This window comes from Trematomus bernacchii, unplaced genomic scaffold (assembly GCF_902827165.1).
Source record: "Trematomus bernacchii unplaced genomic scaffold, fTreBer1.1, whole genome shotgun sequence".
NCBI lineage: Eukaryota > Metazoa > Chordata > Actinopteri > Perciformes > Nototheniidae > Trematomus > Trematomus bernacchii.
In genome coordinates, this window is record NW_022987342.1 from 3,721,010 (window position 1) to 3,731,187 (window position 10,178).

The window sequence follows — 10,178 nt, forward strand, 5'->3', positions numbered from 1 at the left end:
ATGCTGACAGCCCCGCTCTTGCCGCCCGCTTGTGGCAGACCACACTTCCACGCTCACCGGCAGGCCCGGACTGGCCATCGGGAGGACCGGGAGGGTGTGTGTATGTGTGGCGCGAGCGAGGCACACCTTACGTGTTGTTGTTGTTAGCATCTGGTGCTAGCTAGCTGCGCTAACGGATATAAGGAGCTGTTTCAATGAAAACAGAGGAGCGACATTTCGCCGACAACTGCGCCGAGCACTTGACTTTATGCAGGTAGCCAGACAGTGGGACATTGTACGAAAAGTCAGCACACTCAGCACGGATAGTGCGCGCAACATGACTGCAGCGTCCAGGCAGCTCCCGTTCGAGCATATATGCCTTGAGCTGCACATAGCTCCAACGATCCATCACAGTGTCTCCACATTCACATTCACACACACACACACACACACACACACACACACACACACACACACACACACACACACACACACACACACACACACACACACACACACACACACACACACACACACACACGCATACAGGTTGAATCGAGGCGAATATTTGTAATGTTCAGAGGTTGTTGTGTTTAATATTCATGAGAATATTTGTCATTGTTCAAATTATAATAAACAAACATATAAAGCATATTTGTCTTAAAAATATCCCTCTAAGGTACATTTAGAACAGATAAAAATGTGCGATTAATTCGCGATTAATCGCGATTAACTATGGACAATCATGCGATTAATCGCGATTAAATATTTTTAATCGACTGACAGCCCTAGAAAAAACACATCCACGATTTTTTTGCCGTTATTATATGCATACCGGCCTAAAACATGGGCTGCCCGCTCTACCAGTTAAGCTTTACCTTAACATAAAGTATAGTTAAATTACTTTTATAAAACAAAATACTAACTGGATCCAATATTATTTAAAGCCTAAACATCCTCCCAATTATCAGGAAAACTCAGGGAGTGTTTTACTGGAAGGCGTGTTTCCTTACAACATTCTAGGAAGGCGCCGATAGTGCCCTAAAGAATCCCCTGACATGTAAAGAAACCAGGTGACAAACTGATCCTCATTCCACATCTACAGGTCCAAAGTGCAGGGGGCATATAACTATGCTTGTTTATTTTGACACTCCTTACGGCACACACGCGGTTTGATTGGCTAGCGCTTGAACTGTCAGATTTGCATACACAGGATTTGATTGGCTGACGCTTCCACCTCAGCTTCAAAAGTTGAACATTGCTCAACTTTGAATTCTGAAAATCCTGAAAATCTCCGCTCTGCTGCCCACAATGCAGTTCGGCGAAAAGTGAGGCAAAGTGACGTCACCCCATTCAAAGTGAATGGGCAGAAGCGTTCCAAGATTTTTTAACGCTGCTGTGTGGACGGTCCGTTAGTGAGTGAGTGTGTGTGAGAGAGAGAGAGAGAGAGTTAGTGAGTGAGTGTGTGTGTGTGAGAGAGAGAGAGAGAGTTAGTGAGTGAATGTGTGTGAGAGAGAGAGAGAGAGAGAGAAAGAGAAAGAGTGAGTGAGTGATTGTGTGTGTGAGAGAGAGAGAGAGAGAGAGAGAGAGAGAGAGTTAGAGAGAGAATGTGTGTTTGTAAGACAATCCCTCAAATCACTGGATCTTACCTTTTAGAAGTGTTTCTGCCCTTTTCTTTGCAAAGTCTGTGATAAGTTCATTAAAATCCTAACATTGCCTGCTAGCTCAACAACATCCTCAGGCTCCGTGACCGTCACTGTTCCTTGTGGTTGCTGGCCTAATTCGTCACTTTTAGCTTTTTTTAAAAAGCTATTTATTGTTGGGAAAGTTTTTAATGCAGCCGCCACTCTCTCTTCCTTTTCTTTCTTTTTCTTTCTTTACGCTGCCCCGCTGGGTGTTTGGCTGCTACCGACCGGCACCATCCATCTTTTAGCTCACGTGACACAATGTCAATGTGACATGAGTGAAGGTGGGGTTCTGATTCGGCTATAGACCGCCACCGCGTAGTAATGAAGTTGAGCGCATACATAGTGAGACCTACAGTACAGAGACGGTTTCGAAAATATATTAATTTGACCCTATAGGAAAGCCGAGTTATTTATTGCGGCAGAGAGTGAGTTTCATTTAAAACAATTTATGATGAGTGAGGTTGTGCCAACAAAAATAAATAAATATATATATATATATGTCTTCCTCTTGTCAATGAGGGCCCTCTCTTGCTCAAGGGCTCCTGGGCACGTGCCCAGTGTGCCCATATGGTTAATCCGGCCTTGGTTCTTACCCCACAGGCACACATTTCATTTAAGAAAAATTGTTCTAATGGAATATTGATTCGAAATATTGGATGTCAGTGTGATGTCAGTGTATTTCTGCTGTTGACGTAATGCATCATCATGGCAACTGCAGCCCAGTGAGGTGTCAGTTGAAATAGTTCAAACAAGTCCAGTCTTGAAATGAACATCAGCTATGTAGGACAGACAATGACTTATCACAGGAATCATATTTCAGCCTCTGTTAGTCCCTGAGATCCCCGATGCCTCACTATTTCCAACATACCTGTCTGAATTGAAATTCTAGTCAAATTTGCGACCAAACTGGGTGGAGCAAGGGGAGGTATGTGTGTTTGTGTGTGTGTCTGGCAGGGATTTAGTGGGTGTCTCCGTAACATGCGAGCGGTAGAAAGTGACAGAACTGGTGAGATGAGTGAGTGCAACCGTAGGAGAAAAAGGAACAGGACAGAACAAGATTTGTTTTTTTAATTAAATATTTGTGAATTTAGGTGTTTTGCAGACCTACTTTTTCCCATGCTGCCCTAACACTCCCATGGTATGTATTTTTGTTGTTTCTCAATTATATGTAACCGCCAGTTTTATATCATGTAATTAAAACATGTGGTTATTGTGCCCAATCATATCATATCCCTTTCCAGACTAACTTATAAATATGATGTTTTTGGATTAATATGATTGCTTCATTAAGGTGTGTTTTGCATTTTACTGCTGTAGATGCTATGTTCATTTTCACTTCTTAACTTTTGTGGAGCAGTTTTAATCGCATCATGCTTGATAAGATCATTATCTCTGTAGCTTTGTTCTGGGAGAACCGCGTATCTCTAAAAAGTACATTTTCTATGAATAACAGCCCTATTTTTAGCAATTTCAACACTTTTGAAACACATTCAGTTTAAGAAGGAGGAGATTTCCTTTGCAAAACTTAATCTTTCACTTTATCTAAAATATTCAAAATCAACACATCTGAATGGTTTTCAGGAAGGGAAGCTAAAGATTTCCGATATTTCGAGTGCAAAAAAAGTGTACTATTCCTTCTGTTGCAGTAGAAGTATAGAGTTGCAAAAACTAAAAATACTAAAGTAAAAGAAATGAGGTTAAAATGTTAACATAGGTTCAGGAGCATGGCCACGCCTAAAACTCCGCCTCAAACCACAGCCACCCCTATTTATATCCGGCAAAGCTTCCGGCAAACGCTTGTCTCATCTTTCAAAGATCGACAGGCAGACTGTGATTCACGCTGCGCGTCGTCACAGTTCAATACAAGCTAAAACGCTACCACAAGAACATTGCTACTCACCATGGATCCCGAAATCCTGATCAACTCGCCGGAGTCAGATGAGGATCTATTCGACATCGGCTACCCGCCATCCTCGGGTCAGCAGACGGAGCCAAGCCAAGCATCCGAACGGAGCCGCGCGTGCTCGGCATTCAGTGCCCCACACACCAGCCGCTACCGCTCCCGCTCAAGCTCCCCCAACGAGATACCTCCAACTCCAGACAGGTCCCAGGCTTCGCCTACTCCGCCAGCGAGGGCAAACAGCCAGGGCCGCATCAGGTACAGCCAGCTCCAATCTCCCCACCACCGGCAGCCTGCCTCACTCGCAGCTCCCGGCCACTCGCAGCGGCGCTCTCGACGCTCCACAACAGAGCCCGAACGCACTCAACGCTCCACAACAGAGCCCGAACGCACTCGACGCCCCACAACGGGGCCCGAACGCACTCGACGCTACACAACAGAGCCCGAACGCACTCGACGCTCCACAGCAGAGCCCGAACGCACTCGACGCTCCACAACAGATCCCGAACTACGGAGGTGGACAGTCATTCGACTCCAACGTTTCCTGAAAGACAACGGCATCCACTTTCACCGAAACGACAACAAGGCTAGACTGTTCAACCTCTACCAAGCCTACAGCAGCACAACGGCAAGAACAACAACACACACAGCTCTTCCCGCCCCAGAATCAACCACCGCGCGCGCGCACCACGGGTCGTGACGTCACAGGCCTCCGTCCTCCTCCACCACAGACACAGCTCGACTCACCAGCACCCCCTGGTGGGGGCCAGGCTGTATTGCCCTCTGTGCCCGCTCTCTCTGTGTCTGACATGTCGCAGCTCATTTCAACCTTTCTTTCATCCCTGTGCCCACAGGCTTCACAAAATCCCCCTGCACATACATCCCTTCATCCCTCCATCCCTTCTTCTTCTCTACCTTCAGCAGTCCACAGCTACCCAGCTTCTGCTTACTTTCCTCCTTTAGCAGCTAACCCCGTAGCAACAGCGTCCCACCTAGTAAACCAAGGGGCAGGGGCCATGCCACATGCTAACCTATCAGCCGACTCTTACCTAGTACCTTCCTTTCCAACTGCTCTACCTTTTCCCCCTCCCCCTCCCCCCATCCCTACCCCATCCCTTCCCCAACACCCAAATGTTTTCACCACATTCAACTGAGACTTCTCAGGACGACTAGAGATCTCCACATAGTCCAGAACAGACTAGAGATCTCCACATAGTCCAGAACAGACCTGAATCCAGTAGACTTCTCAGGATGACTAGAGATCTCCACATAGTCCAGAACAGACTAGAGATCTCCACATAGTCCAGAACAGACCTGAATCCAGTAGACTTCTCAGGATGACTAGAGATCTCCACATAGTCCAGAACAGACTAGAGATCTCCACATAGTCCAGAACAGACCTGAATCCAGCAGACTTCTCAGGATGACTAGAGATCTCCACATAGTCCAGAAACAGACTAGAGATCTCCACATAGTCCAGAACAGACCTGAATCCAGTAGACTTCTCAGGATGACTAGAGATCTCCACATAGTCCAGAACAGACTAGAGATCTCCACATAGTCCAGAACAGACCTGAATCCAGTAGACTTCTCAGGATGACTAGAGATCTCCACATAGTCCAGAGCAGACTAGAGATCTCCACATAGTCCAGAACAGACCTGAATCCAGTAGACTTCTCAGGATGACTAGAGATCTCCACATAGTCCAGAGCAGACTAGAGATCTCCACATAGTCCAGAACAGACCTGAATCCAGTAGACTTCTCAGGATGACTAGAGATCTCCACATAGTCCAGAACAGACTAGAGATCTCCACATAGTCCAGAACAGACCTGAATCCAGTAGACTTCTCAGGATGACTAGAGATCTCCACATAGTCCAGAACAGACTAGAGATCTCCACATAGTCCAGAACAGACCTGAATCCAGTAGACTTCTCAGGATGACTAGAGATCTCCACATAGTCCAGAAACAGACTAGAGATCTCCACATAGTCCAGAACAGACCTGAATCCAGTAGACTTCTCAGGATGACTAGAGATCTCCACATAGTCCAGAACAGACTAGAGATCTCCACATAGTCCAGAACAGACCTGAATCCAGTAGACTTCTCAGGATGACTAGAGATCTCCACATAGTCCAGAGCAGACTAGAGATCTCCACATAGTCCAGAACAGACCTGAATCCAGTAGACTTCTCAGGATGACTAGAGATCTCCACATAGTCCAGAGCAGACTAGAGATCTCCACATAGTCCAGAACAGACCTGAATCCAGTAGACTTCTCAGGATGACTAGAGATCTCCACATAGTCCAGAACAGACTAGAGATCTCCACATAGTCCAGAACAGACCTGAATCCAGTAGACTTCTCAGGATGACTAGAGATCTCCACATAGTCCAGAACAGACTAGAGATCTCCACATAGTCCAGAACAGACCTGAATCCAGTAGACTTCTCAGGATGACTAGAGATCTCCACATAGTCCAGAGCAGACTAGAGATCTCCACATAGTCCAGAACAGACCTGAATCCAGTAGACTTCTCAGGATGACTAGAGATCTCCACATAGTCCAGAGCAGACTAGAGATCTCCACATAGTCCAGAACAGACCCGAATCCAGTAGACTTCTCAGGATGACTAGAGATCTCCACATAGTCCAGAACAGACTAGAGATCTCCACATAGTCCAGAACAGACCTGAATCCAGTAGACTTCTCAGGATGACTAGAGATCTCCACATAGTCCAGAACAGACTAGAGATCTCCACATAGTCCAGAACAGACCTGAATCCAGTAGACTTCTCAGGATGACTAGAGATCTCCACATAGTCCAGAGCAGACTAGAGATCTCCACATAGTCCAGAACAGACCTGAATCCAGTAGACTTCTCAGGATGACTAGAGATCTCCACATAGTCCAGAGCAGACTAGAGATCTCCACATAGTCCAGAACAGACCTGAATCCAGTAGACTTCTCAGGATGACTAGAGATCTCCACATAGTCCAGAACAGACTAGAGATCTCCACATAGTCCAGAACAGACCTGAATCCAGTAGACTTCTCAGGATGACTAGAGATCTCCACATAGTCCAGAACAGACTAGAGATCTCCACATAGTCCAGAACAGACCTGAATCCAGTAGACTTCTCAGGATGACTAGAGATCTCCACATAGTCCAGAGCAGACTAGAGATCTCCACATAGTCCAGAACAGACCTGAATCCAGTAGACTTCTCAGGATGACTAGAGATCTCCACATAGTCCAGAGCAGACTAGAGATCTCCACATAGTCCAGAACAGACCTGAATCCAGTAGACTTCTCAGGATGACTAGAGATCTCCACATAGTCCAGAGCAGACTCGAGATCTCCACATAGTCCAGAACAGACCTGAATCCAGTAGACTTCTCAGGATGACTAGAGATCTCCACATAGTCCAGAACAGACTAGAGATCTCCACATAGTCCAGAACAGACCTGAATCCAGTAGACTTCTCAGGATGACTAGAGATCTCCACATAGTCCAGAGCAGACTAGAGATCTCCACATAGTCCAGAACAGACCTGAATCCAGTAGACTTCTCAGGATGACTAGAGATCTCCACATAGTCCAGAGCAGACTAGAGATCTCCACATAGTCCAGAACAGACCTGAATCCAGTAGACTTCTCAGGATGACTAGAGATCTCCACATAGTCCAGAGCAGACTAGAGATCTCCACATAGTCCAGAACAGACCTGAATCCAGTAGACTTCTCAGGATGACTAGAGATCTCCACATAGTCCAGAACAGACTAGAGATCTCCACATAGTCCAGAACAGACCTGAATCCAGTAGACTTCTCAGGATGACTAGAGATCTCCACATAGTCCAGAGCAGACTAGAGATCTCCACATAGTCCAGAACAGACCTGAATCCAGTAGACTTCTCAGGATGACTAGAGATCTACACATAGTCCAGAGCAGACTAGAGATCTCCACATAGTCCAGAACAGACCTGAATCCAGTATACTTCTCAGGATGACTAGAGATCTCCACATAGTCCAGAGCAGACTAGAGATCTCCACATAGTCCAGAACAGACCTGAATCCAGTAGACTTCTCAGGATGACTAGAGATCTCCACATAGTCCAGAGCAGACTAGAGATCTCCACATAGTCCAGAACAGACCTGAATCCAGTAGACTTCTCAGGATGACTAGAGATCTCCTCATAGTCCAGAACAGTTAACAGGCACAGCAAGCCCTCTGACCCTCGCAGCGAGCAGACGCTCCGGTCTCTCTCTCTCCGACCCTCGCAACGAGCAGACGCTCCGGTCTCTCTCTCTCAATGTTTAGCCAGATTTAGAAGTGAAGATGTAGTCACTCGTTCCAGACACGTTATCTTCAAGCCACATGTTTCCGGTCCAGAAACACTTTCAGAACATCCTGCACATTTTGGGGGGCACTCTCAGAATTAGAGCCATTTCTCCCGCATCGGCGCAGCGTCCACAGCAGCTAGACCAGGCATCTCTTATCCAACCGCCTAGGCCCTCGGCTGCTCGTCATCCCAAGCGTACCACGCTTACATCCGCAACATCTAAACGACGTCTGACATGCACACGCTTAAGTCAGCTGCTTTTAATCCGACTCTTTTGGGGGACCGTAATCAGCCCACGCAGTTCATGCCGGAGACGGAACCCCCACTCTGAGTCTCCCACAGCACGGACCATAGCTCGTCCTCCCAGATCACCTCTTCACCCCCCTCATATCCTTCACATGTTACTTCAATAAATGCACAAACATCACACTGTTGTGGCGTGGTTCTTGCTAGTGAAATGAGGTTAAAATGTTAACATAGGTTCAGGAGCATGGCCACGCCTAAAACTCCGCCTCAAACCACAGCCACCCCTATTTATATCCGGCAAAGCTTCCGGCAAACGCTTGTCTCATCTTTCAACCCACCCTCCCTCACCCTTCTACCCATAAACATCCTCTGCCCATCACCATTTATATCTAAACGGTGCATATCTATACTGCGTATACTAACATTAAACTCCAGGTATTGTCTGGGGGACCGTAATCAGCCCACGCAGTTCATGCCGGAGACGGAACCCCCACTCTGAGTCTCCCACAGCACGGACCATAGCTCGTCCTCCCAGATCACCTCTTCACCCCCCTCATATCCTTCACATGTTACTTCAATAAATGCACAAACATCACACTGTTGTGGCGTGGTTCTTGCTAGTGAACGGACATTTGGTACTTTAGTGCATAGATGTAATATAAAGAAACTCACAATACAATTCGCTATGGGACTTACAGACTGGTAGATAACCTAACATTTTTCTTTAGGTTAATATAATGGGAAACAGTTGTATTGCTCTTTATTATAATAAATGTGTCTTGTGGATCTCTTAGTAACAATCAACAGTGTGGAAAAGTTTAATTTATGAAAAATATTGAATACATAAGGAAATATACAACAACTAAGAAATACTCACACCTGAAAATGTTTGGATTCTAATAAAATAGCCCTGCAATAAATCCTACCACCGTGTACTGTTGTTTTAACAGTTTCAGAAAGGTGGGGATTCAACTTTATGGGGCTGTTGCTTTGTAATATTTCATAATGAGATGTTGTTCTAATATTGTGTCCAACTTATTTATGCCAATGAGGATAAGTAAATATAAACTAGGTGTGTCTGATAAAAGTTTAATAAAAAAACACACACGCTTTGAGTGGCAAACTACAATATTGATATGAAGTCATTATTGAAAGAGCACTGTCAGGCACCTAAGTAAGCACAATAAGCGATAAATCACAGCTCTTTGTTCATGGAAATGTTATCATTATAATGAAGGAAGCGTAAAGAAACCCACAGAACAAACAGTTTGGTGCTGTAAAGTAGTACAGTACAGTTTCATTATGTGGTCAAGTCCAAAGGTTAGGGTTAGGGTTACGTGACACCAAGGTCATAACTCAAATGATAACTCAAAACGTTATTACAAGCAAAAACACTATTTTATCACTAGCCATATATGCAGTTCAATCAGGAGAGACTTCATTTGGTTTAAAGAACATTTATTGACACATGTCATATGATAAATGTTAAGTCTTTGGCGTGATATCACACCGGCATGTTACAACACCTCACCCCCCTCACATCAAAGGATATCACACCTAACTGTGATATCACACCAACCTGTGATAACACCTCGAACAAAGGGGTCATTAGCATATCAAAGGAGGTCATTAGGTATTTGTATAACTACTGAGGTGGATGGGGGGGAGGCGGGCTCAACGCCCGTGATGAGCTGATTATAAGCAGCTGCAGCCTGAATGTATACCAGTCTTCCTGAAAGAACTTGCGCTGAGCTTCATTTGACAGTTGATGGGGAAACAGTCACGTCAGCATTATGTCATGGATATATTTCTTCACATGTCTGTATTCACAACCCTGTCTCCTAGAAATTACGTTCCCACAAAACTAAACTGCATTCTCAAATACGTTTCGCAAGAAACGTATTTCCTTCCACGTTACGTTTGTTATGAACATATCTTAAATACGTTTATTTTCTACATATCTTCTAGAAACCTATTTTCTCCCACATGACGTTTGTTATGAACGTATCTCAAATACGTTTGC